Genomic DNA, 26,550 nt, shown 5'->3' on the forward strand with positions numbered 1-26,550 from the left:
TCAGATTTGTATTTTGGAAAGATAACTCTGACTCTAGTTCGTAGGATAGATTAAAGGAGTGCCAGAGTACATATGGGCAGAGCAGTTAGAACCTGTTCTAGTCCTTGACCATGGTGTGCATTCGTGAGCTGGGGTGGTGGTGATGGCGGCTACTTCAGACAGGTGTACAGGCTTACAATACGGTGAGGTGGTTACATCAAGCCACACAGTGAAAGATTGGATTTAAGGGGGTGGGTTATAATAACCATTGGGTCTCTGGTTTGCATTTGTGTAATTAGATATATAGTAACAGAGAACATTTTATTTTAAATTTTTTAGAGGTGGTAATGACGTGCAAAAGGGAAGAACCTCAGTTTGCCTACTGCATTCATTAGGGTAGGTCATATTGGTATTTCTGTAATTAGCTTGTGACCTCTTTGAGTCTAGGGAACACTTTATTTATTTTTACTTATAAACCCAAAGCTTAGCTCATAGTTGTGTTTGATAGCACGGTTTTCCTTAAATTAAAAAAACACAAACTTAAGCATAGCGATAAAAAAAGAACTTTCAGTATCAGTAAGACATAGTACAAGATTCAAAGAAATATACAGAGGCATTATTAGTATCTTGTCTTTCTATTTTGGATCATTAAACTTAACCTAACCTTGATATTATTTTTCAACTTTATAATAACACTTTAAACAAATATTCAGAATCCCCATTCTAGAGTCAGAACTAATTCCTAGGGTTAGAGTTTGTCCTCAGCTACCTTCCTCCTCTCCTTTCAGCTTTTGACCTCAGGTACTCTGGATACAGAGGTATCTAAAGACTGCATTTTCCACTCCAGGAACTTCTCTGCTCAGTAAAGCTCTCATACTTAGAACCCTTTCCACACAACAGAATCTGCTACATCCATCCTTCTCCACCAGCTATGAATGCACTGAGGACTGCATTCCTAATTTCCGTCTCTGAGTTGTCCTCATTCTTCCATGGGGAAGAAAGGAGGAAGAAAGTTATGGCGACAGGAAAGTATACCAGACTCCAGTAGTCACCTCTGTCAGAGTGTTTCTTAGTTACTTGATTCTTCTTCCTTTTGAAGATGCTACTTATGCCTCCCCCGCCATCAGAAATCGCTTTAGTTTCTCCCAACCTAGATCTTCTCTTTCTAAATGTGCATCTTTTCATAAGGTTCTATATAAATGTGATCAGTATCCCATTGTAGTCTTTATAATCCATTTATTCATTCATCTTGGCCAGAGAAGAACGGTCACATAGAGCCCTTCCTCCAGGGCATGCGTTCATTCTAAGCACCCATCAATATTGATGGAGGGAGAGGTTCTTTCAAAAGAATGGAACTGATTTTGAAAATCATTGAGGGTAATCAGTGGGACAGAGCCATGGTTAGAATGGCTTTTTATGCCTGAAGGAGATGAGAAAACCTTCCTGAGAGCTGTCAGATGATGGATAATTTGAAACCCCTTGAAATTATTTATTGGAAACAGCTACTAAAAACTCAGCTACAGTTTTCAGCTTGACAAGACAGGGTTGTTTCATATTTTAAACATTCAAAGGAAACAGCGGGAAAGCTGTCATTAAGAGATCAGTGAATCAAGCCAATGAGTGAGATAATTGTTCACTAAGAAAAGGCAGTTGCATTTTAAATGCCTCCTCAGTGATAGAGGATGAGAAGGGGATATATTACTGGCTCATTTCAAAGTAAGCCGCCTGATGAAAGCAGGGCCTGGGCGATATAAAGCAGAAGAAAAATATCTTTGGGAGCCTGGAAAAATTAAAACACAACAACCCTGGACCACTTTTCTGATGGTAGTGCCAGATACAGCTGTGATAATCTGTTAGTGTTTATTTTCCTGTTCCAATCAAAATGAAGAGCTGTTTGGGAGAGATTCCGTTTAAGTGGCTGCCTTAGAGAGGCAGCCAGTGTTAGCACTGCTAATTGAAGGAGCTGTGGTCTTGTGAGTGGAACCAGAGGCGACTCAGAGTGGTAAAATAGTAATAAAACAGCATCAGCAGCAAAAAACGACTATATAGAAGTAGTAACAGGAGGAGGAGACAGGAGGAGATTCAGGGGCCGCTAAAACCACCAAAGGACAGTCTCCCACCCTTGTGTCCACAGAGGCTTTTACGGCCATGGAGTGGTGGTATCGTTTGAAGGGGTTCTTGGAATAACAGTCTTCTTTTCCCCATTGGAATTTAGAACCAATGGAGAAAAGAGAACAGAAGTCAGCAGACATACATTTTATCTTTAATCCAAGTTAATCTCTTTGGAGAACGTGCCTGACTCACATGAGGGAGGCCTGGTTTATTCTGTGCCCCAGAAGGAGACTTATCTATCTCGTGTCCGAAAGAGTAGAAAAATTGCAGACCTGGCTTCCTGGGACTGAGCCTTTAATGCAAAGCTTACTGCAGGCCAACGTAGACCAAGGTCCCCAAGGAAGGCAGATTTCAATAAAATGTAGGGGAGATTTAGCTGAGTTCTGCCATTCCTGCAAAGCAATCGGCTTAGTGCTCCTCGAGGGAGGTCACTGTTGCAGAACTATGGGGGTGGGGCGGGGGGACAGTGTCACCACTCCAAGTAATTCAGGCCATAGGTCATATTACTTAGTGTGTCATTTAGTTGAATTGTATGTTCTCTACTTTTATTCCATAAGTTTGTTTGTTTAAGAGCAGCCATCACACAGGAAATCACTGGATTGATTTCAGATGTACCTGTTAGAGAAAGCCTCAAAGGAGAAAACAACGATCATGAAACTTTGGGACACGTAGCACATCACACCTTGCAGTGCATGGTGGCTTCTCAGTAACCACTTCGTTGGGCGCGGATCAGGGGCTCGCACTGTAGGCAGGCAGCTTGCTGCTACTCGTTCCACTGGCATTTAGAACACAGGCATTTCTGCCAGATGTTCAAAGGGGTTGTGTAAGTGCCCTTCTCTCCATTTCGATTTGGAGTCACAAATTTACCTAAGTCTCCCAGGAGAAGATTCTAGGAGAAAAAGACTGGGTCCGAAGCATCTTTTTGGTGTTCAAAATACATCTGATTGGGCCACGGCGTGCTGGGAACTGGTCTTGGAGAGAAAGTTACTGTCAGGAAAGGGAGCTCATTTAATTCTCCTGACAAATCCCATGAAGTAGGTATTAGTCTCATCTTTCACACAAATAGAAACTGCAAAGAGAGATCCCATACCTTGCCACAGAGCACAAGGGAAAAAGGAATTAACGTAGGCAGAGCAGTCTGGCTTCAAATCCTGTATTTTTACCTACTGTGTTATGCTGCCTCTAAAAGGGGAGAGAAGCAGAACATCGTTTCTTCTTATTGTGTCCCTTGTGGGTAACCTGGTCGCCCATACAGATTGGTCTTATTTGCTTTTGAACTTTATATAAATGGAATCGAATAGTTCATTTACTCAGACGTCTGACTTCTTTGGTTCATAACCACATTCGTCTGTGTTATCACATGTAGTGGTATTTTACTCATTTCATTGCTGTCTCAACAAAGTATATGAATACCCCATAGTTTAGAAATTCTGCTGATCCCAATTTGGGGGTACTATGAAAAAACTTGCCCCGATCATCCTTGCACATGCATTTTGATGCCCATATATGTGCATTCCTGTTGGCTATATGTTATTTATTATTATTATTCTTATTTTTATGCCTATTGCACCTGGAATCCCTAGGTGGTCTCCCATCCAAGTACTAACCAGGCCCGATCCTGCTTAGCTTCTGAGATCAGATGAGATCGAGCATGTTCAGGGTGGCATGGCCATAGACTGGCTATATGTTAGAAGTGTAATTGCTGAATCACAGGGCAAGTATAAGTTCAGCCTTAGTAGCACCCGCCAACTTTTCCAAAGTGAGTGTAACAATATGTACTTCCCCAAATGGTATATGAGAGTCCCACTTGCTCCACGTGCTGGCCATCACATGGTCCTGTCAGTCTCCCTTCTGCTTTATTTAAAATTTTAGCCATCTAACACCAGTGGTTCTCATCCAAATCCCTGTCTCCAGATGATGGAATATTTATGTGTGCAGAGTCAATGAGATATTATACTTGCAGTGGGTGCTCTCAGAGGAGAACTTCAGACATCTTGGACAAGTCTTCAGAGTAAAGTTGCCTAAGCAGAATTGATGAAATGCTCTTATCTATCAGAGCTCTTAACCCTAATTTGTTATAGAATACATATTGCTTTACTAGTGTAAATTAGGGTTTTAAGCAGAAATCTGTGTCAGATGGCTTGGAGGGCTTTTGTTAAAAGAACTATGCTCTTGTATGAGCCTAAACTCACTGAGCTAGAATTGCTGTTTGTGCTTTTTAAAGTCTAAGGTCTTAATATTAGTTACTACTACTATTACTAATTTGTTGTCATCGCTGAATCTAAAAGTAGATAATACCATGTGTATCTTCTTGGGAAACTGGGTCTTTCATTGTAAAGTTTTGAGACAAAATGCCCGTTAACAAAGAGAAGTAGTGCCCAAGAGTTCAGGGAGATACAGGTAAGGAGGAAAAGGATGTTCTCTTAGGGCTGGGAAATCTAGTCCCTTAAAAGTGGTGGCAAATAAGCTGCAGCTGTGTGAATTTGGGGTCTCTGACAGGGCTTACTACCTCCTCTTATAGCATAGTTCCTTATCTATCTTTCCACCAGCCAATAGTTCAGCTGGTAGCCAAAGGGAGATGGAGGGAGCCTTTTGGAAATGTATCCTAGAGAGGAAGTTTGTTTCCTGCAAAACAGCCTAATCTTATCTGCTATTTTGCTCTTTGTTTATGAAGCTTCTGCCAAGGTGGTCTGTCTTGGGAAAGCTATTTTGCCTTTTAATAGGTGATATTATTCTACAAGTGTCAAACTTGCATTGGCATGAATTCTAGCTTTCCTGTAATCCTTGTGATGATCCTGACTTTCTTGGGGAGCTGAAATTAGAAAGAATGTTCTAGATTCACTAAGGAAGAAACCAAATGGCCACTTTTGGGGACATGGTATATTATTTTACATTTGTCTCTTCCTAACCAGAAGGTGCAGTCAGGACACTCACATTAGAACATCCTCCTTTCTAAGTATTTGAATCTTAGAGTTGTAAAACTAGTTGCTTTTGGGTGAAGGATTTTTTCCCATTGTATTTTCCAGTTATCCAATATCTATTTATGTAGAATGGAATTTAATCTTGCCTAGACCTTTGCATTTCTGCTTCTGAAGGAAAATCTCTAAACACTGTAATGTCTTTGGTCACCCGAGTACCTTAGGTTGCACTAGATAATCTAACAATGTGATTTAGGCTGGCCTCATCAGATAGTCTAACAGTGTGATTTAGGGTGGAGACTGGGGTCATACTGTATCAGCTTGACTTCTACAGGGGCTGGAAACTGAAGTTGAGTATATAAGTAGTCAGCTATGTCTATGTGATGGAGCCCCAATGAAAACTCTGGAAAGCAAGGATCAGGTTAGCTTCCCTGATTGGTAGTATGCCATGTATAATGTGACTCATCATTGCTGGAAAAGGTAGCACTGTCCACGACTCTCCTGGGAGCTGACAACTGGTAGCTTTCCTGGACCCTGTCCCATGCATCTCTTCCTTTAGCTGATAGAATCTGTATCCTTTCATTGCAATAAACTGTAATTACAAATAAAAGCTTTCAGTCAGTTCTATGAGTCGTTATAGCAAATTATTAAATCCCAGTGTGGTCTTAGAGACCCCTGAGCTTGCATTTGGTGCCAGAAGTAAAGGTGGCTTTGTAGACTCTTCTAATTTTGCATTATTATGTTTTTTGGCCAAAGAAAGTCTCATTTTTATTTAGGGACCCATCTGCTTCTGCTGGAGTTATCTCATAGCTGTTTAATTTTAACAAGGTTTCCACATTATGGACTTATTATACTGAAGGTTCTTTTCTACCAGCAAAGTCCTTGGCTTCAAGAAACTTTTCAGTTTGTCCCAGGATAGGTGAAAACTGCCACATGATTAACAAATTTGAGGTAGGCTGGGGAGTTAAAATGAAGAAAAGAGAGATTATAGCACATTAGAAGATTCAGCAGTAGGACATTGTATTCAAGTCTTGAAAGTATAGTAATTTTGGAGATTGTTGTGCTTTCAAGATTACATGTAAAATCATAGAATATGAAAACCGAAAGGAAATCATAGTATGTAAAAACCCAGAAGTCTCCAAAATTCTCTAGCTATGACTGAGATTTTCCCTGAAGGGTTTGTGAGGGACCGAAGGCCCCCAGTGGAAGTCTAATTGGGAAGAGTTCATGCTAGGCTTCCTAGTGTCATTAGGAGCCCTCTGTTTTTTTGCAACCTATCTTATGTGACTTCATTTATATATATATATATATATATATATATATATATATATATATATATAATCACTATTAAAACACACACACACATCCAGATGTACAGATCTAGCATCCCTTTATCATACAGACTTTGTAAGCAACACGAAACCACTGAAGAGTTTTGAAAGTGGAGTGCCATTTTCAAGACTGTACCTCAGAAGATTTATCAGTGAGGCATACGGGCAGTTATAAGGGGAAAAGAGTGACAGCATATATGACAACCACCGAAGGATGAATGAGCACAGTGAACGGAGAGGCAGGGGTTGAGGTGCAAGACGTCTTGGAAATAAGATGGACTTGTCAGATGTAGGTAGCTAGAGAATGGAAAGCAGAGTTGAAGGTCCCTCTGAGGTGATTGGGAATCTCTATTCAGAGACAGTGAGAGGGCAGAGGCTGCCCTTCATGAGAAGTGACAAGGTTAGTTTTGTACTAACCTTGAGGGTAAAAGTCCCTGACTCTTTGTTGTGAGAACCAAGAGCAGCAGTAGGCAGCTGGAAACATGGCTTCAAAGAGTTATCTACTCAAAGTCACTCCACAATTGACGAGGAAGACCAGTGTCATTGAAGAAATGAGAAAAATTCCACCCCAAAGACAGGTGCTTTAAATGAACTCAAATGCTTGAAAGATGTGTTTTCAGTGCATTTGAATTGTACTACATATGAAAGATGACTTACTGACACAGAAACATTTAAAAATCTCATGTTCTACTAGAAATGATAACATTTTTGGCTTTTTCTTACCTTGGAGAGCTGAATCATTACAAAATATTGATCACGTCATTCTCTGATTAAAGCATTCAGTTGTTGTTTTCATACCTGCCAAAATTAGTGAAGGCTCCTTCCTTGGATTAGATTTTATTTCAATTATTTGAACTGCAATGAGTGTAAATCTCAGGAAACCAAGACAGAGAGACTGGCCAGAAGGGTCCCAGATTCCCATACTGAATATCAAATGTAACGTGAAACAATGTCAAGACGCCATCTATGCTGCTTTTGTCTTTCTGCAGAGAGCATAAATCTTCAGTTGTTCTGAGAGTCCTAAGCCCCTTCCCCCTCCCACTCGTCTCTCCCTAGCCAGGAATATTTTTTTGCTTGCTGGGAATGAGGAGCTGTGCTAACGACAGAGGTGGCTTTTTGTAGCCCACGTGTGAATGTTGGACAAAGGCACCAGAAGAGATCATTAGGTTTCCTGAGGCAAAATACATACATACATACAAAATTACTGTGATCTGTATCCAAGGTCACAGATTTTGGAGGCATCCAGAATCTATAAAACATGTATCAAAAGGAGGCCTTTGCCTGTGCTATTCATCCTCTCCCAGTGTAAATATGCTGGTGTTACCTGGAGAAGGAATGGCGACCTAGGATTTCAACAACATTCTCCAGTCTGTTCTCGCAAAGTTCTCCATTAACTTTAAGAAAAATTCCGACTCTTTGCTGTGAGAGCCAAATGACACATACTAAAACCAATCAGTGTGTTCCCCCATCACAGCTCCCTTTCAGCCCCCTGGAAGCTGTGGGGCCTTCTTATAGCTTTCGGGAAGGCTGTCTGAGAAAGGGACAAAGGTATCAATGTTCATTCAGCTTTAGTTTGTCAAATTGGTACCTTCAATATGCGGTAAAGACAATAGACAATTTAATTACAATGGCCAGACTTTGAAATATCAAAACCTAGACTGTGATGGGTATAGCTGTGTGACTGAGCTGTCCTCAGTGAAAATGAGTGGCAGAGGTGAGTGCAACTTCCAGGAAGTGTCCTTATGGGAAGAGGACATCCCATTTCTTCCTTCTCAGTACACTGCATGTGGAGACCATGCTTGTAAGTACAGTGAGGTGCCGAGAAAGAAAGCCTGTCTCTAGTCCCCAGTCCTGGACTGCCAACATTTACATGAGAGAAAAGAAATTTCTACTTGTTTAAGCAGCTGTTAATCTGGATTTTTCTGTCACAGTCAAACTTAATGGATAAAGTTAGGGCTTTGCAAATCTGATAAAGGTTATTCTATATTATAAATTCATTTTTTTAAAAAACTACCTTTTAGCATTGTTATAAAGTCCCATTTTAAAGAGAATTCACATCAAATACTGCTAAGAAGTACTGGTAAGAGTCTTGGCTAAATCCTGGTAAACGGCAGGCATTAAAAATGTTTGTGGAAAGAATGTGTGAATGAAACAATGGACCCAACTGAAAGTTACTTACTCACTTAAAGCCTAGGTTAGAGATGGGCTGCCTAAAAAGAACATTTTAAATCTGTGTTTACTGTTCATACCATTACCTTTCCAGATCACTGGGCTAGTCACTATTGTCTGTTTCTTCACTTTGTACCTGCAATTCCAGGGACTTTCACAACAAAGGCAACAGGAGATTAAGGAGGAGTGGACCGGGTTGGGAGTAAGCCTTAACCCTCCTACTGCTGAGTCAGTTATTCTCTTCAAACCGGCTTCCTCTTCCAGGGAAAGTAGTTGCCGGGCTTGAAGTTTTCTAAGGGAAAGCTTCTCACATTTTACCGTGCATGTGAATCACTTGTGGATCTTATTAGCATGCAGAGTCTGATTTAGTAAGTCTGCACAATGGGGCCCGAGATCCTCTATTTCTAATAAACCCCAGGTGATGCTGATGCAGAGCAAACTTTGAGTAGCAAAGTTCTAAGGAGGCACAGTTCTCAAGCCATGTGACAGATCTTTTAGTATATTTCTGTAAATGCTTTGCCTCAATCTACTTGATTTTTTTAAAAAACCACATTGGGACATCAAGATTGAGACACCAATGTTGTCGATAAAGAGAAGAATGTAATCAGAGGCCCTGGGCTTCTCAGGAGTCAAGAGAGGCCCAGCCTTTTCATTTTTCATATTGCTAGTATATTTTAAGGTGAAAAAATGCCAAAGGTTATTTTTTTTTAATGTGGTAAATTTTGAATATTAACATTCACCACATTGAAACTTTCATTACTTAAAATATAGCACAATAAGATTTTTCCGCCTTCGAGATGATTAGAAGAGTTGTATTTCATAGTATACTCTAGGTGGTATGATTGAACATGAATTTAAAGAAGTAAAACATCTTTTTTAACTCGGCGAACATATATATCTTGAAATTAATAGCTTAATTTTGAAATTGCTTCGTAAGTCTATATTGGAGTTTTCATGCCCCTGAGGCCAGCACCATCGGCTTCTCCCTCTTCTACCATCGACGGGTTCTGCTCCCTGAACTTTGAGATTTCACGAGCAGCACTACTTCTCTCTTCTTGAACCTCTCACTTAAAAGTGTTTCTGATGACAAGTATCAGAGCTAGTATCCCCACCGCTCCTGAGAGATGAGGAATTCTGGGGGCCTTTCCTCTGCCATTCTGGAAGTCCCATCCTCTGACCAAGTGGTCTTGGAAGAAAGTCCCTTCCCACCACAAATACCAGTGAACATACAACTAAGTTGCGGCAAGTAGCATGCATACACAAAAAGAAAATTTGCTAGAAGGTCATGAAAAAGGTTTCCATCACTGAAAAAAAGAAATACAAGTCTCCCTTGTGTCACCTCTCGCTTTCTGACTTTGAATGCAGCTGTGTGTGGGTACAATGTTTAGAACTGTTACAGCCCTCTTGTAACTGTCTGAGATCAACAAAGACCCTTCCCCACCACCTTAGTTTTCTGACATCCCTGAGCTCCAGATCCAAGTAAAGAAACTACCCACATCTATGGGATTTCTTACAGTATCACTCAGAAATGTCACTAAGCAGGCCTTATTTAATGGGAAGAGGGATTAATAGAGATGTGAAATTTCCCTTCTTGTAACTTTTGTCTGCTGAAGAGGGCGGTGGAAGGAACTACGGAAAGCTAGATCTTCCCTTGTGTAGATTGAGATGATACTTAGTGACCACTGAGGCAGGACATTGTTGTATAGGTCAGAAATAAGAACTGGAGCCCAACCTGTTCTACCATTGACTAAATTCTATGTAAATCGATGTTTCTCTCTGAGATACAACATCTTTCTTTGTAAGTTTAGGAACTTGGAATAGACACTCTCTTGGTTGCTTCTAACTACAGGAGTCAATTATCTCACCCCTGTGTGCTTGGTTCTATATCATCTTTTAAAGTATCAGATAAAATATAACTTAGATTTTAAGATACAACTATCTAGAATTATTGGAATATTTGCTTATTTCTTCTTTATTTATTAATCAATTCAGCCATTCCATTTTTGAGATATAATTGACATATAACATTATATTAGTGGTAGCTGTACAACACAATAATTTCATAAATTTATATATTGCAAAATGATTGTCACAATTGTACATCCGTGAAAAATGCCTTCAGAATTTTGATAGTGATTGTATTGAATCTGTACATTGCTTCGGGTAATATGGACACTTTAACGGCCTCAATTCTTATAATGTAGGAGCATAGAACATCTTTCCATTTATTTGTGTCTTCTTTCATCATGTCTTATAGTTTTCAGTGTGTAGGTCTGTCTGCATATAGTGACAGTTTTACTTCTTCCCTTCCAATTTGGAAGCTTTTATTTCTTTTTCTTGCTTAATTGTTCTGGCTACGACTTCCAGGACTATGTTTAATAAAAGTAGTGAGAGTAGACATCCTTGTCTTGTTTCTGACCTTAGAGGACAAGGTTTCAGCTTTTCAATGTTGAGTATTCTGTTAGCAGTGGGCTTGTCATACACGGCCTATGTTTTATTAAGGCACATTCCCTCTGTGCCAAGTTTGTTGACAGGTATCATCATGAATAGATGTTGAATCTTGTCAAATGATTTTGCTATATCTATTGAGATAATCAGGTGATTTTTATTTTTCATTCTGTTAATGCAGTGCATCATATTGATTTGTAGATGCTGAACCATCCTTATATCCCTGGAATAAATCCTATATGATCATGATTCTTCTAGTGTATTATTGAATTTTGTTTGCTAATATTTTGTTGAATATTTTTACAACTATATTCATCAGACATTGACCTATAATGTTCTTTCTTTGTGCAATCTTTGTCTGGTTTTGATACTGAAGAGGAATTTTCACTCAAAAGGCTAAACTTATAATCAGCTCTTTCCTCTGTTTCTGTAGATATGCTTGCCACATAGGCTGTATGGCAGGGAGACCTCGGAATTAACTAAAGACTCATCTTCCCTTTTGCTTGTTCTGTCTAAATAACAAATGTAACTGCCTGTAACCCATAGCAACTCTCATAGTCTGTGTAACTGCCTTCAACCCATAGCAACACCTGCACTTCGTAACTGCCTGAGAATAAATTACCCAATTGGCCTAGCCAACTAAGCACTATAAAAGCAAAGTTTCCCCTGAGCTCGGGGCCCAGATCTTCAGAGCACTTGCTCTTCTGGGACCGCCAGCATAATAAACCTGAGTTCTCCAACCTTCCGAGTGGTGCTTAATTTCTTGCTGGTTTGATCTTTGCAACATTTCTGCAACAATATGAGGATAATACTGGCTCCATAAAAAGAGTTTGGAAGTATTATTTTCTCTTCTAAATTTTTGGAAACTTTGAGAAGGATCGATATTAATTCTTCCTTAAATGTTTGGTAGAATTTACCAGTGAAGTCATCTGATCTTGGACTTTTATTTATTGAGAGATTTTTGATTACTGATTTCAAAGTTCTTACTGGTAATTAGTCTGTTCAGATTTCTTATTTCTTTATGATTCAGTCTTTCATATTTCTAGGAATTTTTCTATTTCTTCTAGGTTATTCGATTTGTTGGTGTATAATTGTTCACAATAGTTTCTTAAAATCTTTTGTATTTCTGTGGTATCAGTTGTAATGTGTCCTCTTTCACTTCTAATATTACTTGAGTTCGCTCTTTTTTTCTTGGTGAGTCTAGACAAAAGTCTGCCAACTTTGCTTATTTCTAAAATTATTCCCACTCAGTTTTGCTTCTTACTTAATGTTATCTTTTCTCTGTTTCATTTATTTCTTCTCTGATCTTTGTGTCCTCCCTTCTACTAACTTTGGGCTTAGTTTTCTTTTCCTTTTCCAGTTGCTCAAGGTGTAAAATTAGGTTGTTTATTTGAGATCTTTCTTGTTTCTTAACGTAAGCATTTGTTATTATGAACTTCCCTCTAGAACTGCTTTTGTGGCATCTCATAAGTTTAACTATGTCATATTTCTATTTTAATTTGTCTCAAGATATTTATTTATTCATTTTTCAATATGTGAAAGCCCTGAGGGAAGATGGTTACTCTTTAGATTTTTGTTTTCATTCTTTAGTTACTGGTGCTATTCCATAGAGATTTCATATTTGGCTTTCAGAATAACTAAACTTCCTGCCCCCCCCCACAATCATGTATGAAATATTTGATAATAATATAATTATTTGTAAGTATATTATGTGAAATAGAATGGGAAAAATTATCTGAGATATACAAGGAAAATGTAGGAAAATATTGGATGAGGAGTGATAGTGAAAGAGATATTTTTGGAATTGGTATAGACAATGGTTTTTTTTTTTTTTTTTGGATATGACGCAAAAATACATGAAATAAAGGCAAAAAATAGACAAGAAGGTTGCATTAACCTAAAAGGCTTCTGCATGGTGGGAGAAAAAGACAACCAATAAAGTGCATAGGTAACCTATGAAATGGGGAAAATATTTGCAAATTATGTATTTGATAAGGGGTCGATATCTAAAATATAAAAAATTCATACAAGTGAACCAAAAAAACAAATAACCCAATTTAAAAAATGGGTAAAGGCCCTGAATAGACATTTTTCAAAAGAAGACATGCAAATGGCTAACAAGTATATTAAAAGGTGCTCAATTTCACTAATCATCAGGGAAATGTCAATCAAAACCACAAGGAGATCACTTTACACTATTTAGAATGGCTATTATCAAAAAGACCAAAGTTAACAAATGTTGGCAAGGCTGTGGAGAAAAGAGAACCTTTGTGCACTGTTGGTGGGAATGTAAATTGGTATAGCCATTATTGAAAACAATATGGAGGTTTCTCCCAAAATTAAAAATAGAACTGCTGTATGACTCAGCAATCCCACTTCTGGGTATATATAGGAAGAAAATAAAAATAGGATTTTGAGGCAATATCTGCACCTCCATGTTCATTAGTGTTGTTCACATAGCCAAGATATCAAAACAAGTGTCCATTGACAGATGAATAAAGAAAATATGGTGTGTATACGCAATAGAATGCTATTCAGTCTTATAAAAGAAGGAAATCCTGCCTTTTAGACAATGTGGATAAACCTAGAGGGCATTATGCTAAGTGAAATTAGCCAGATGCAGAAAGACAAATTCTGCCTGATCTCATATGTGGAATTTTAAAATAGTCAAACTCATAGAGACAGAAAATAGAATGGTAGTTTCTAAGGGTTGAGGGGAGTAGGAAATGGGGAGATGTTAGTCAAAGGGTAGAAGATTTTAGTTATGCAAAATGAATAAGTTTGAAGGTCTAATATACAACACTGTGATTGCACTTAACAATACTGTGTTTTATACTTGAAATTTGCCAAGAGAGTCCATCTTACTTGTTCTCATCACACCCCAAAAAGATCATGACTGTGTGAGGCAATATGTTAATTAGCTTGATTATAATGATTATTTCATGATGTATACATATATCAAATTATCAAGTCGTATACCTTTCATATAAACAATTTTTAGTTGTTGACTATACCTCAATAAAGCTAAAAGAGACAGGTATTTTTGAGTCTCTCATTATTCTGTGCACAAAAAGTAATTGTGTTAAAAAAGTTGCAAGCATTTGTATAATCTTTTTATAAATGTTGCTGCTGATGTTATTTACACTGTGTGTGTGAGCGTGTGTATGTGCATGAGGGAGAGAGAGAGATAAAGATAGAGGTAGAGATAGATTCCGGGTGGGGAGAGGAAGAGGAGGATTGAATAGTCCTAAGAACAAGTGGCAGCCATTTCTGAGCTCTTCATCTGTTAAGCAGTTCTTACACATAGAGACAATGTTGATTTTTTGAGACATTTAAGATTTTGCCTCTTAGATATGACTCTCTCCATAAGGAAAAAATGAGATAAAAATATTCATTCTAATAATGATTTTTAGCTGTCTATTCTAGGACATAGTCAGCAGTTCTTCAAATTAGCTGTCATAATAAAAATATTTTATTTGCAGACGATTAGCATTACCATGTCAAAACAGATTTCTTTTTTGTGACTCCTTCACCGTGGATGTTGCAAGATCACAGAACAATAGCAGGGAACAAACTTTGCAATGTTCTGGAGCCTGGCTAGATGATGCTGTGCTCCTTTCAGTTTTGGTAATGGGTAGCCAGAAGATGTGCTGGGCCTTTAAGTGCTACTTTTTTTTGACAGGTGGTGTTTATTGGAGTTCTGGATGCAGTGTTCAAGAAAGTGGCATCATATGTTTTATTATGTTGTTCTGGAGCTGAAAGATGGGTTGCATGCAGACATCAATTGGTGGGCGCTATTCTAAGGCCTTTGGACAGCCTCAGAATTTAGGACCTGAATCTTTGGCAAAATGAATAATATCCTTGCAATTTAATAAGATCAAGTTTTGTCTGCATACACCATGTTTTCTCATCTCTTGCTAATGTAGAGGATACATGCCAAGCTTTTGAGAGAGAAAAGCTAGGGAGAACACAACAACAGCAATAATAATTCCCTTGTGTCTGTCAAGGCTGTTTAATGTTGTTGTTTACTTAAATTTCATTTCCTGAAGTCAATGACTTTAATTCAACTTATTGAAATGTCCCATAGGACCCAGAGTGTGCCATATTGAATGGGGTAGCTCATAAATTTGGGATCTCCTATGAGAATGGCTTTCTCATACAGCCTTATGCCTCTGACATTCCAATTTCAGTGTGAATAGGGAAGAAAGTCTAGTTCCTCAACAAGAAGAAAAAGTCCCAGTGCTACCCATTGTTAAAGGTGCAGAGGTAAAAATATGAAAGACCCATTTTTGAATATCTAGCTGCAATTTTTATATTTTTGTCATCTCTTAATTTAAAACCCAAAGTAGACAATTTGAAGCACACTGTCCAGCCATTAGAGAGAAATTGCTTAAATCTCGATACAATTTTTATGGCATTTTAAACAGTCATTTTAACAGTACCTTTAAAAATGTTTCTTAGCTAAGAGGCAGTGTTCCTTAACTTCCTGTCAGAGGATCTGGAAAACTCAACAAGCCATTATTTATTACTTTTATTTGCAAGATTCTGGTACTTTAAACCTAGAATTTGGCTGTTTTTGCGTGGATATAGTAAAATAGCAGAGTAACATATTGAGGTATTTTAAATAGAAATTGATTGTTTAATGACTATTCTGTAAGATACTTGCAGATCATGATTCTCTGGAGCCTTAATCTTCCTTCTCACCCTTTTACTGCTTTCACAACTTCTCTAGTTATGATTAAATATGATCAAACACAAGCATTTATCTCTGTCTTCTGAGAATCATACTAAAAACAAATAAAAGACAAAAAACAAAAAAACAATTGAAAGCTTGAAAGATAAAGAAAAGGTAAAAAAGACAAGCATCAAAATATCAGAAGCAGAGTAGTTTATGGCCATACGGTAAATGACATAGCAGATCTTGGAGGAAGGTAGGCCAGCAGTGGGAGAATCTGACAAGAGTTTGATTTGTAAACCCTAAAAGACAGCAATTGACATGATCAGCTATTCTGAAAATAAGATTGAAAATTAGGAGTATTGGCTGAAAATCTGATGAAATTTAGATCTTGAATCCCATTATCATTCTTCTCATCTCCCCTAACCCCAGATAAAAGAGTGGAGGTTTATCCTCAGGAGAGTGGACACCTTGACTCTTCATATCTGAGGGTAGGGGTAACATGTTGCTAAATAGAAGATGATGTGGAAGTATTGTTAGGAAATTTGTAATTCCCAAATCTCTTCCCTCACTCTGTTCCCTCACTGCAGCTAGGCTAATCTCCTTCATGTAGAGATTAAAATGTTCATTTTAGGGATATGACTAATACAAGAGGAAATAGTTAATGAAAGATCTGATTATTTACTTTCTGAGCGACCCGCCCTTTCCTATGAAAGGCTAGCCAACGGTCATCAGTCACGTTTCTAGCAAAGCCAACATCACATGTGGCAGAAGGCAATACACCCACACAACAAGCAAGCACACAGAAGAATACAATTTTATTAGCATTCCCAAAGAGCTAGAAGATACATTATCTCTGACCCAAAACAAGATGTTATTAGAAAGTATCTTTCAGAGGGGGAAAAAAAAAAGGTTTTGAAAATTAAATAGCTGGAAAGAAAAAATTCAGTAGAATGATAGGGAGATAAAGTTGAATATCTCTTAGGAAGCAGACGTTAAAAATGATACTAACAAAGGTCCTTTAAAAGGAGAGAAATGGTGAGAAAAGGAAGCTCAAATAAGTCTACCATCTGGCTAATGGGACTCAGGCAGGAAGAAGAGGGAAACTGATGGGAACAGATTATCAAAGAAATAATTAAATTTCCCAGATCTGAGGAGCATGAGTTTCCATCTTTAAAAAGCCCACGAAATGCCCAGCAAAATTATGTGAAAATAGATAGATAACAAGACCCATTATAGTATAATTTCAGAACATAGACGTTTATGCTAAAAATTCTAAAATTTTCAAGGCATTAAAAAACAACTTCAAATACAACAACTCAACAAAAGCAATTGTCTACAAAAGGTCAAAAATTAGAATTGAATTGAATTTCTCTATTAGAACAATTGAGGCCTGAACACCTGACTTCTATATCTTCAAATCTTCAAGTACAAGGCATTTTTCAAACATAGGAGCTCTTAAAACATTGTCTGTTATGCTCTCCTAATTAGGAAGATACCAGTATCATTAATCCCAATGATATACTTAGCAAGCACAGAATATACTATGTAATAGAATAAATGCACAATAAATGAATGAAAACCAAGCTTGATCTTATTAATTCTAGGTCAGTGAATTTAGATTGTATCCTCTGATGCAACCAAAGACTTCTGGAGGTGGATTTTGAGTTAATTGTAATAGGGTTTTTGACTCTAATCCTAAAAGGAGCTTTCTGGGCTTTCAAGAGAGGCTTTGTATATGTGGGAGAGCACTTCTTCATTCCCTTCTCAGAGGGACACTAACAACTGAGGGCTGAAGACAGCAGGCTCTTCAAATCTGGGAGGTCACATAGCTAGCCAGTCAACTGAGAGCATCCAGGGTTAATCTACAAGGTCAAAGCATTTACCTAACTCACTTTCCAGTCTGCTTCTTTTGGAGTGTTATTCTCAGCACCATGTGTAAATAGTCTTCCTTCATTTTGTGTGTTCGATGTATCTACTTTTTATGGAACCATTTATGATGCATCTTTGTGTGCTAAATAATGCTGCTTCGTTAAGGCAACAAGTAACTGGAAGAGAAAGCTAACCAATGACAGTATCTTACATTGGAATCATTCTTTGATTTTGTAAAGTACTTCAACAAGCTATTTTATTTGACCCTCAGAAAAGGACAGTGGAGTAGAAAGATTGGCTCTTTTTATAGTTAAGTGACTAAGAAAGTTCTAAAGCTAATTGGGAGTTGAGAAAGAGCTAGGTCTTGGGACTTAAGTCTCATTCCTGGGCCCTTTACCCATTTTCATGGGAATTCAAAAGAAGAAAAGCAGAAGCAGCAGAGGTGTACCTTTGTGGTATCAGTTCCCATCATCTTTACTCATTCCCATCTCACAACGAGCACTTTCTTTAGGTATCCAGGTCAGTATGTTTTTATTTGGTGACCATTATCATTTCAAAACTACAGTACTTATAGGGGACATTAATTTCTCGTGTCCCTGCTTCCCCACAAATAAGGTAGTCCTCTGTATTTCCCAGAATCTTCTTCCCCACCTGTGACCACTAACAGAATATTTCGTTTGTGTATGTTCTACATCCACCCATCCTTAATAAGCCAGGACCTTCATTCAGCAAGTCATACTCCCTCCCTTGAAATTGTGGCAACCATTGTATTTATTTTTAAATAGAACAGAAGAGTTGGATCGATTCTCTAAGATTCTTCTGGAAATAAAATATATTTCATAATTCTATTCACTTCTTAGTTTTTATGGGATTATATTACTTAGATTTTGAAATTAAGAACATTTTGTAGTCTTTCTAAATGATCACTTAAGGAAGATGATGAGAAAGAAGGAAGCTGGTGGTGGGGTGGGAAAGAGTGGTTTTAATTTTTTTCCCAAAGTAAATATATATTAAAAAGACATATTTTTTTGATGATTTACTAAACGCTAATAAATATTTGAGATATTATACATATTATCACTAATATTCATAACATCTCTTTAAAATAAGTACAGTTGTCTTATTTTCATGAACCATTTTTGAAGGTAGCAGAGCAGTCATATTTGCACATGACAGAAACACACATACACAAACAAAAGAAGAAGAAAAAAAATGATACAGAGCATTGTAACTTAGAAAAGTAAATGGATCCAACTACTATTGACCATTCCTAGACCAACATATAAGAGCTAATGGAGTTTTCTATATGTCCTCCCTGCCACTGGGAGAATAAATGGCTAAAAGTAGTGTGCAGAAATGTTGCAGAAATTAGATCAAGCACCACTCGGAGTTAGAGAACTCAGGTTTATTATGCCAATAGTCCCAGAGGAGCTAGCTCTTTGGAGATCTGAGCCCCAAGCTCAGGGGCAACTTTGCTTTTATAGGGCTTAGTTGGCATGGACCGATTGGTTAATTTGTCCTCAGGTAGTTACAGAGTGCAGGAGTTGCTATGGGTTATAGGCAATTACATTTGTTATTTAGATAGAGCAAAATGGAAGATGAGTCTTTAGTTAATTTCAAGGTCACCCTGCTCTATGGCCTATGCGGCAAGCATATCTACAGAAGCAGAGCAAAATGCTGATTATAAGGTTAGCCCTTTGAGTGAAAATTTCTCTTCAGTAGAATTGCTGAGATGATTACTAAAGACATTTTAAAGCTGATAAATAGGGCCAGAGTATTCTCTTAAAAGTTTGTACTAATTTACGTTTCTACTAATATGCAAAACATATTTTCTGACACTCCTGTTTCCCTCTGTGGCTTATGACTTAAAATCTAGTCAATACTAAAGATTATTCAACCTGTAAATCTATAGCAAGCTAATAGTTAGGAAATATGTTTCATTTAATTTAAAAAAATTTCGGTGAACATGTTTTTCTTATATTTATTTGCCAATGCATTATTTCATGTGTGAAATACATTCTTCTCTACTTTGTTTCTATTGAGTTATGCATTTCATTTTCTTGATTTATGAAAGCTCTTTATACATTAAAACCTTAGGCCCTGTTCTGTCCTCTGTTAGAAATGTTTCTCAAATTTGTCATATATACTTTTCATGTTTTTTTTTGTTACTTTAAACACTTCTCATGGCATCTGTTTAAATGATTTTTAAAAACCTTCCCCTCACCAAAACTATAGAATTTCAATGAAGACTTTGTATATTTTTATTGTTACTTTTTATACTTGCATCTCTGATTTATTTTTTTTTAATTTAGGTGTTTTTACATAAGGATGAAGATTGGGAATCTAACTGCCATTCTTCCAATCCCATCTCCCCTTGATGTTAGTGTTCTAACATTATGCATTTATTGTCCTTTTCTCTCTGATTTCAAAGCTACCTTCATGATAAATTCCTGCATATATTTTGGACAATTTCTGAATTATTCATATTCAATATAATAGTCTAATATTCAATAAATTTCTGTTCAATTTATGTTTTTCTTAGCATTAAATTCTTTTTAATTTAATTTTAAATTTTGGGGGGATAAAATTATCATATTTTTTTTCTCACCATTTTCTGGCTTATGTTGACTTTATCAAATAAATGTGGCATTTGTATGCTATACTTCTGGTCTACTATAGAATTAATATTTTAATTTCTTCTTTGTATCAGTATTCACATGTAAATATAGTAGGTAAGAATTTTTTTGGTTGTTGTTTTTGGTTTCTTTGAAAGCGTGGATGGTTGTATTTGTCTGGTTTTGGTATATTTTGCTACCTTCACACACAAAAAATTTTAGTCTTACCCAAGATAGGAATAACTAATTCCTATTTTAAAGACGATGCAACTGAAGCTACAAGAAGTTCAGTAACTTGCCCTAGCTGATACATCTCTTAAAGGACAGAGCTGTGAATTTTTCCCACTGAATATAGAAATATTTAGACTGCAGCATTTGCTCCAGAGTAAGACACTAGGCATTGAAACTCTTTAAATTTACAAAATTTACATTATGTATAATTTTATAATTTTCATGAATAATTAGAATATATATATAAAATTACATCATGTTTTTAAAAATAATGCTTATGCCCATTAAGACATCTTTTTCTTTCCTTACTTTTTCTAGTATAGGGAGCAAACTAAAACCCACAGTGATTTCAGGGCTTGATCAAGATGATGTAGCAGCCTGGTAGTCAGACCAGAGCTAGAAACCAAGAATAATAATGATACAGACAAGAGCTCTTTCTGTGACTCTAGATAGTCTTCTCCTAAAAGAGTCTCTCCCCACTAGGAATTAGCAATAAATAGTCTTTCCTTGCTCAGAGGAATGTGAGGAATATGACAAGTTTTGCCACAAAGAGAGTCAACATATTTTGGTTGAAATTTCACCCTGTCGGAGAGGCTGCTCTGCTACCATTAGAGCTTTTAAGCAAGGATGAGATAATCACAATAATTATCTTCCATTAGCAAAATGATCTGGCACCAGAGTCTTCCTCTAGCTCCCACAGCCTCCCTTCTGGAGCAGAGAGCATCTAAAATGGGCTTCAAGAACATCGCAGTGGAAAGTAATCAGAAGTATAAAAATGAGCTGGAAGAGGGTAAATTAATCAAAAGATCATAGTGATTAAGTTCCCAACATCAGGAAAATCTGATAATTCAAGCTGATATAATTTAATTTTTGTCTTTCCAATAGATTCACCATAGAACAGATTTCCAATTAGTATGCTTGCATCATAGCATCAATAAGGCAGAAAACATTTCAACATATCAATTCAGCATTTATCCATCAAATTCATTCCCCCTTAAGGGAAGTAAATAAAGCTTATAAAATTATACCGATTGCTTTAATTCAAGGTTTAACATAAACTTGGAGAATCTATATTTCCAAAGGGGCTTCAAAAGGAATTCACAACCTTTTGGCTATGTCTTTCCTCTTTTTCACCCAGATCCAATTAGATACTGAAATTTAAAGAATTTTTCTATTTGGTGGCTCTTATTTTTTCAATCACTTCTACCACTGCTATTATCATCATCATCATCGTTGTCATCATTTTCACCATCACCCTCATTATCATCATCATTTTCTACTGTGTGCACATGCGTGCGTGTGCGTGCATGTGTGTGATGCTGTTCTGTGTTCTTCGAGAATGTTGCCAAGGAGTCCATGCTTACCCAGAGAGTATTTATAAAGCCAAGGGAAAGTACATTGTCACACACGCTGATAAAAGTTTCAGTAAATGCAAATGACACACATTCTAAAACAGTCATCTAGGACATTAACAGACGGGAGTGCTAGCGAAAGACATGACTGCAGATTTACTTGACTCACCAGACTGCACTTTGTTTCAACTGTTTTTTGAAATCAAAGTTGGGGCACAATTAAATGGAAGATCTAGCTCTAGTTGAAGATAATATTCTTGTTCCCAAACTTTACTGCACATTGAAATCCCCTTGGCTCTCTAAAAAAGTACTTATGTCTGGCTCTTGCTCCCAGACTTTCAGATTTAGTTCGTACTAGGTGCAGCCTTCTCAACCAACGTTTTAAAAGTTCAAGAGATTTTAATGTTCAATGACTTTTGGGGATCACTGTGTTAATACAATTAAAAGAAGCCCAACTTTGCACACAGGGCTTTCCTAGCTTATGAACTCATTAGGTAATTGATCAAGTTTGCAAACATTTACTTAGTACCTGTTATGTATGAGACATTCTACATGGCCATAGGGAATATGGAGAACATAAGATATGGCCCTTGGAGTTTCTTATTGACCTGGGAGACAAACAAAACACTAAAACAAAATGCAAGCTAAATAATATGAAATATTACTAAATATTAGCATGTAACTTACAAGTGAGCCAACAAATATTTAGTGGCTTATAGGAAGGAGAAAACTTTCTCAATGTAGTTGTCAAGTAAGTCTCACCAGAAAAAGTGACTTTTAAGCTGAGTCTTGAATTAAGTGTATGAGAAAAAAATATTTTGGAAGAGAGGACGACTTAAAGTAAGGGCACCACAAGAATCCAAGAGGTGATGTAATGTCAGAAATGATCGTTTCAAAAACATTACTAGATAGACAATTCAAGAGTCTCATTCTTTGCTATGGTTGTTAGGGGTCATTGAAAGGTTTCTGGAGCTATGTCAGTGTCAACACCAACCAATATAGAGTCAGAACACCTTTCAGACCCAGGGCTAAAAGTCTTAGTTGAGTGTTAATAAAGCAGTGAAGAAAGGAAGAGTTCAACAGAATGAAGGAAATTTATATTTCTAGCAGAGGTAAAGGTATAAACAAGGACAGAATGGTTGGAATGAGGTCGGGGGCCATGGAAGCAGATTCTCTTGGTAGGCAAGAAGTGGAGATGGGGTGGCTCCAGCTAGGTGGTAATAACTTAGACCTTGTCTTGTACCCTCTGCCTTTCCAGATGGCTATGTGTTGTCAGACAAAATTTAACCCAAGGGTTAATATGGCTTAATTATTACCTTTGTTAAAGTCTTGCTGCCTTCCTATTTTTAATAAAGTTGTCATTAATTATGTTTCTTCATTAAATGTGAAGATGGTGAGAAAAGGAGAGGAAGCTTGCCTTGGTTTTCTCTCCTGTGTTACTGTCAACCAGACATTATTGGAAACTGTTCCTTGTCCATTGCTTTTGAAAATCTGTTCCTTGGGAAAGAAAGGATATGCATTCTAAAGGAAAACAAAGAATGCTAATTCTAGTACTTTTAACCCACAGCTTAATAAAGAATAAATTGTAAAGAATTAGAAATATGGAAGCAAGGCTCTCCCTAGGGTCTGCTAATTTAGGTACTTGCCTTCAGGGGACCCTGAATTTATAAACAGAAGGGAAGAAAGAAGCAGATTAGCTAATTACTACTAAAAAAGATATAGTTTTTATGTGTAAAAAGCTTAATGAAAATCTTCAGTTATTGTCCCTATAAATAAGATGGGATTGCCTCTCTCTCCTTCTTCACTCTTTGCTTAGGCAGCTCTTTAGAAAGTTGTTTTTCGTTTTGTGTTTTTTCATATTCATGGATTTCATTAGTGTGGTAGATTGACAATGGGAAGAGGAGATGATTGGGAATTGGGGAGGTTAAATGGAACCCTAACCTCTCATTCATTTCCCTAAGGATGAGCTGAGCTGGAAGATTAGAATTAGGGTGTTCACACACCCAAACACAGTGGAATCAGCAAACGTTTTCTGTAAAGGGCCATCGGATAAACATTTGGGTTTGGCTGTACATGTATAGTTTCTATCACTCAGTCTTTTCTATGTTGCTGTTGTTGTTTTACAATTCTTTAGAAACAAAAAAATTTTTTTTTTGTTTGTGGGCTGTACAAAAACAAGCCACATACCTTCATTAGGGGATATATTGTCTAGATTGTTTTCTTTGGTATAGAGAAAGGCTCTTCACTTGCAACACTCCACAAATCCGAGAAAGAGAAAAAACAGTTGTCAAGAGGTGAAAAGTACTTTATCTTTGCTCTCTAAACTGCTCATTCCTTTTCCTTTTCCTGCAGAGGTACCCTGAGACACGAAGAGGTTACTTGCCAAGGTCATACAGTTTAGGAATGGCAGGACTTGGATTGGCATTTCCGTATTCTAGCACCACATCCCACTCTCTTAATTACAATGCCCTCTTATCTCACTCACCACATTGAATATTGAATATTGAATACTGAATATTGACTTACCTACAATTTTCCATAAGTTTTTGGCATTTATATCAGTCAGAATAAGCCAGATGGATGCTACAATAACAAATTACTCCTACATCTTAGTGACATAACACAACAAAAGTTTACTTTTATACTGAGGCCATATTTCACTTGGTAGAAAATTCTACTCCACATAATTACTCAGGATTTAGGATGATGTCTACCATCATGTATCTGTATCTTCCAGAACACACAACCTCCCTAGTCTCTGCATCAGGGTAAGAGAGACTGAGAATCTTACGTGAAATTTTTACTGCTTCTGCCCAGAGATGATGTATGTCATTTCTCACATGTGTTGTTCATACTACTTCCTTTTTTCCACCTAACTGAATAGGGGCTAGAAAATGTAGAGAAGCAAAGGGGCTATTTGATGTGTATTAATTTCTCTGCTATCATACTTCATAATATTCAGTGTATCTTTATATACAATAGCTTGTTCAACCTTTGTAACTCATTCTTATCTCTGTCTCATAGATGAGGAGGCTAAGGTTAAAAGAGTTCAGTGATCCGCCCTAGAGCAATGAACAATAGAAGGAAAAGGATTTTGGGTTTAAAACAAATTTTGGTTTAAAACTGGCTTCCATTGCTAACTTGTAGCAAATTACTTAACCTCTTTAGACCTCACTTTACTAATCTCTGTGGCAAGAAGACTTATCCCTACCTTAGAGATTTGTTAAAAAGATTAAATAAGCGATATATAAAGTGCTTTGCCTTATGCCTGACCCATAGACTAGGTTCAATTAAAAGGTAGCCTACTTTGACATTTTTCTCAAGGTTGCCTATCTTGTTAGGGCAGAAATGAAAGAGGCATTCAGGGCTCTAGGTTCTAGGTGTTTTCCTCTACTACCAGTCACAGTGCTGTGTATAAAAGACCATCTAAAGTGAACTTGAGACAGAGTGTCTACATAGGGAAGAGGTGAGATTTTCATACATGAAACAATGAGAGAATACGATCGTTCTTATGAAATAAGGTAAAGATAGTTATTATCATGATATTTCAGAAAGGAGTGTATGTGGCTTTAAATAATAAAAGATTACAGAGAAGATCAGTTGGCCTCGTCTGCTGTCAGAGGTTCTGCTATTTGTCTAAAGCGTGGTGTTGTACAGGGAAACCATCCTCAATCCTTGTCTCCTATTCTATATGCGATCTCATGATCATTACACTGAAATGCTTAGCATTGATTACTGGCTATATAATGATGCCACAAGCCTACATCTTTTCACTGAGATCCTGGCCCATATGTGTCTACTTAATATTTCTGCCTGATTTTCCTACATATGTATTGAAGGTACCATCTCCAAAACTCGGCTCCTCATCTTTCTTACCCACACCTACTCATTCTGCTCTATTTTAGTCTCAGTGATTTGTACAACCATCCATCCAGAAGTCAAGCCAGAACTAGTGGGTTTATTTTAGGATTCTCCCTCAAATCTATTTTGTATGTCACCAAATTCTGCAAATTTTACCTTCCCTTTAATATATTTTCCCCCTATTTACTTACTCCTTTCTATTCCATGCCACTCACCAGTTTCAACCTGGAGGACAGCATTTATGTTCCAAGTAAACTCTTTATTGTGTCTTTTATTTAAAGTCCTTCAATAGTTCCCAATAGATTTTGGGATTAAAAAAAAAAAACACCTTATTTTAGTCACCCAACTGTTTATCAGCTCCCGACTGCCCCAACCTCATCTCTGGTCTTGCCCACAAGCTTGGCATTCACTTGAGCCGGATCAAAAAACATGTAGTTTCCTGATCCCAACAGACTATTGGGATCAGTGCCTTCATACCCAATAATTTTTCCCTCAGATGTCCTTTCTCCATATCTACAGTTCCTATCTGACCTTCAAGACTCAGCTCAAGAAAGAATTTATCTCTGGTTCATTTTAAGGTCCTCTGTGCTCCTTCAATACCCACTTATGACATGTACTATAATGGATTGTTGGTATATTTGTCTTTCCCCTCACTGACGGCTAGACAGGTTCTATCTCCTGGTTAAGAGCAGAAGAGGCACACTCAGATTTCCTTAGGATTGTAAGAACACCAAGGGAATAAGGGAGGACAAGAAATACTTCGGTGGTTATGTATGCAGGCCTACTGGAGAACTCGAATGCCATTTATCATCATTTAGGTTACAATAACTCTGGATGTTCAGTAGCTGCTCTCGTGAATTAATAATAAGTTCCTAGATTGCCTTGCTTGTGACTCAGCAGCACTCCAATCTTGGCTTCTTTCTCTCTTTCCTATCTCTTTCCTCTGCTAGCAACTCTATATTATGACTTCAGCTTGGCAAAAGATTC

At 37.3% G+C, this 26,550-nt stretch overlaps 1 pseudogene; it reads right to left on the reverse strand.

Annotated features, from left to right (window-relative positions):
- Positions 1-3,649: 3,649 nt before the first annotated feature.
- On the reverse strand, positions 3,650-3,768 carry LOC118610277 (annotated as a pseudogene).
- Between the last annotated feature and the right edge of the window lie 22,782 nt (positions 3,769-26,550).

Source organism: Rousettus aegyptiacus, unplaced genomic scaffold, assembly GCF_014176215.1.
Source record: "Rousettus aegyptiacus isolate mRouAeg1 unplaced genomic scaffold, mRouAeg1.p scaffold_m13_p_12, whole genome shotgun sequence".
Lineage (NCBI taxonomy): Eukaryota > Metazoa > Chordata > Mammalia > Chiroptera > Pteropodidae > Rousettus > Rousettus aegyptiacus.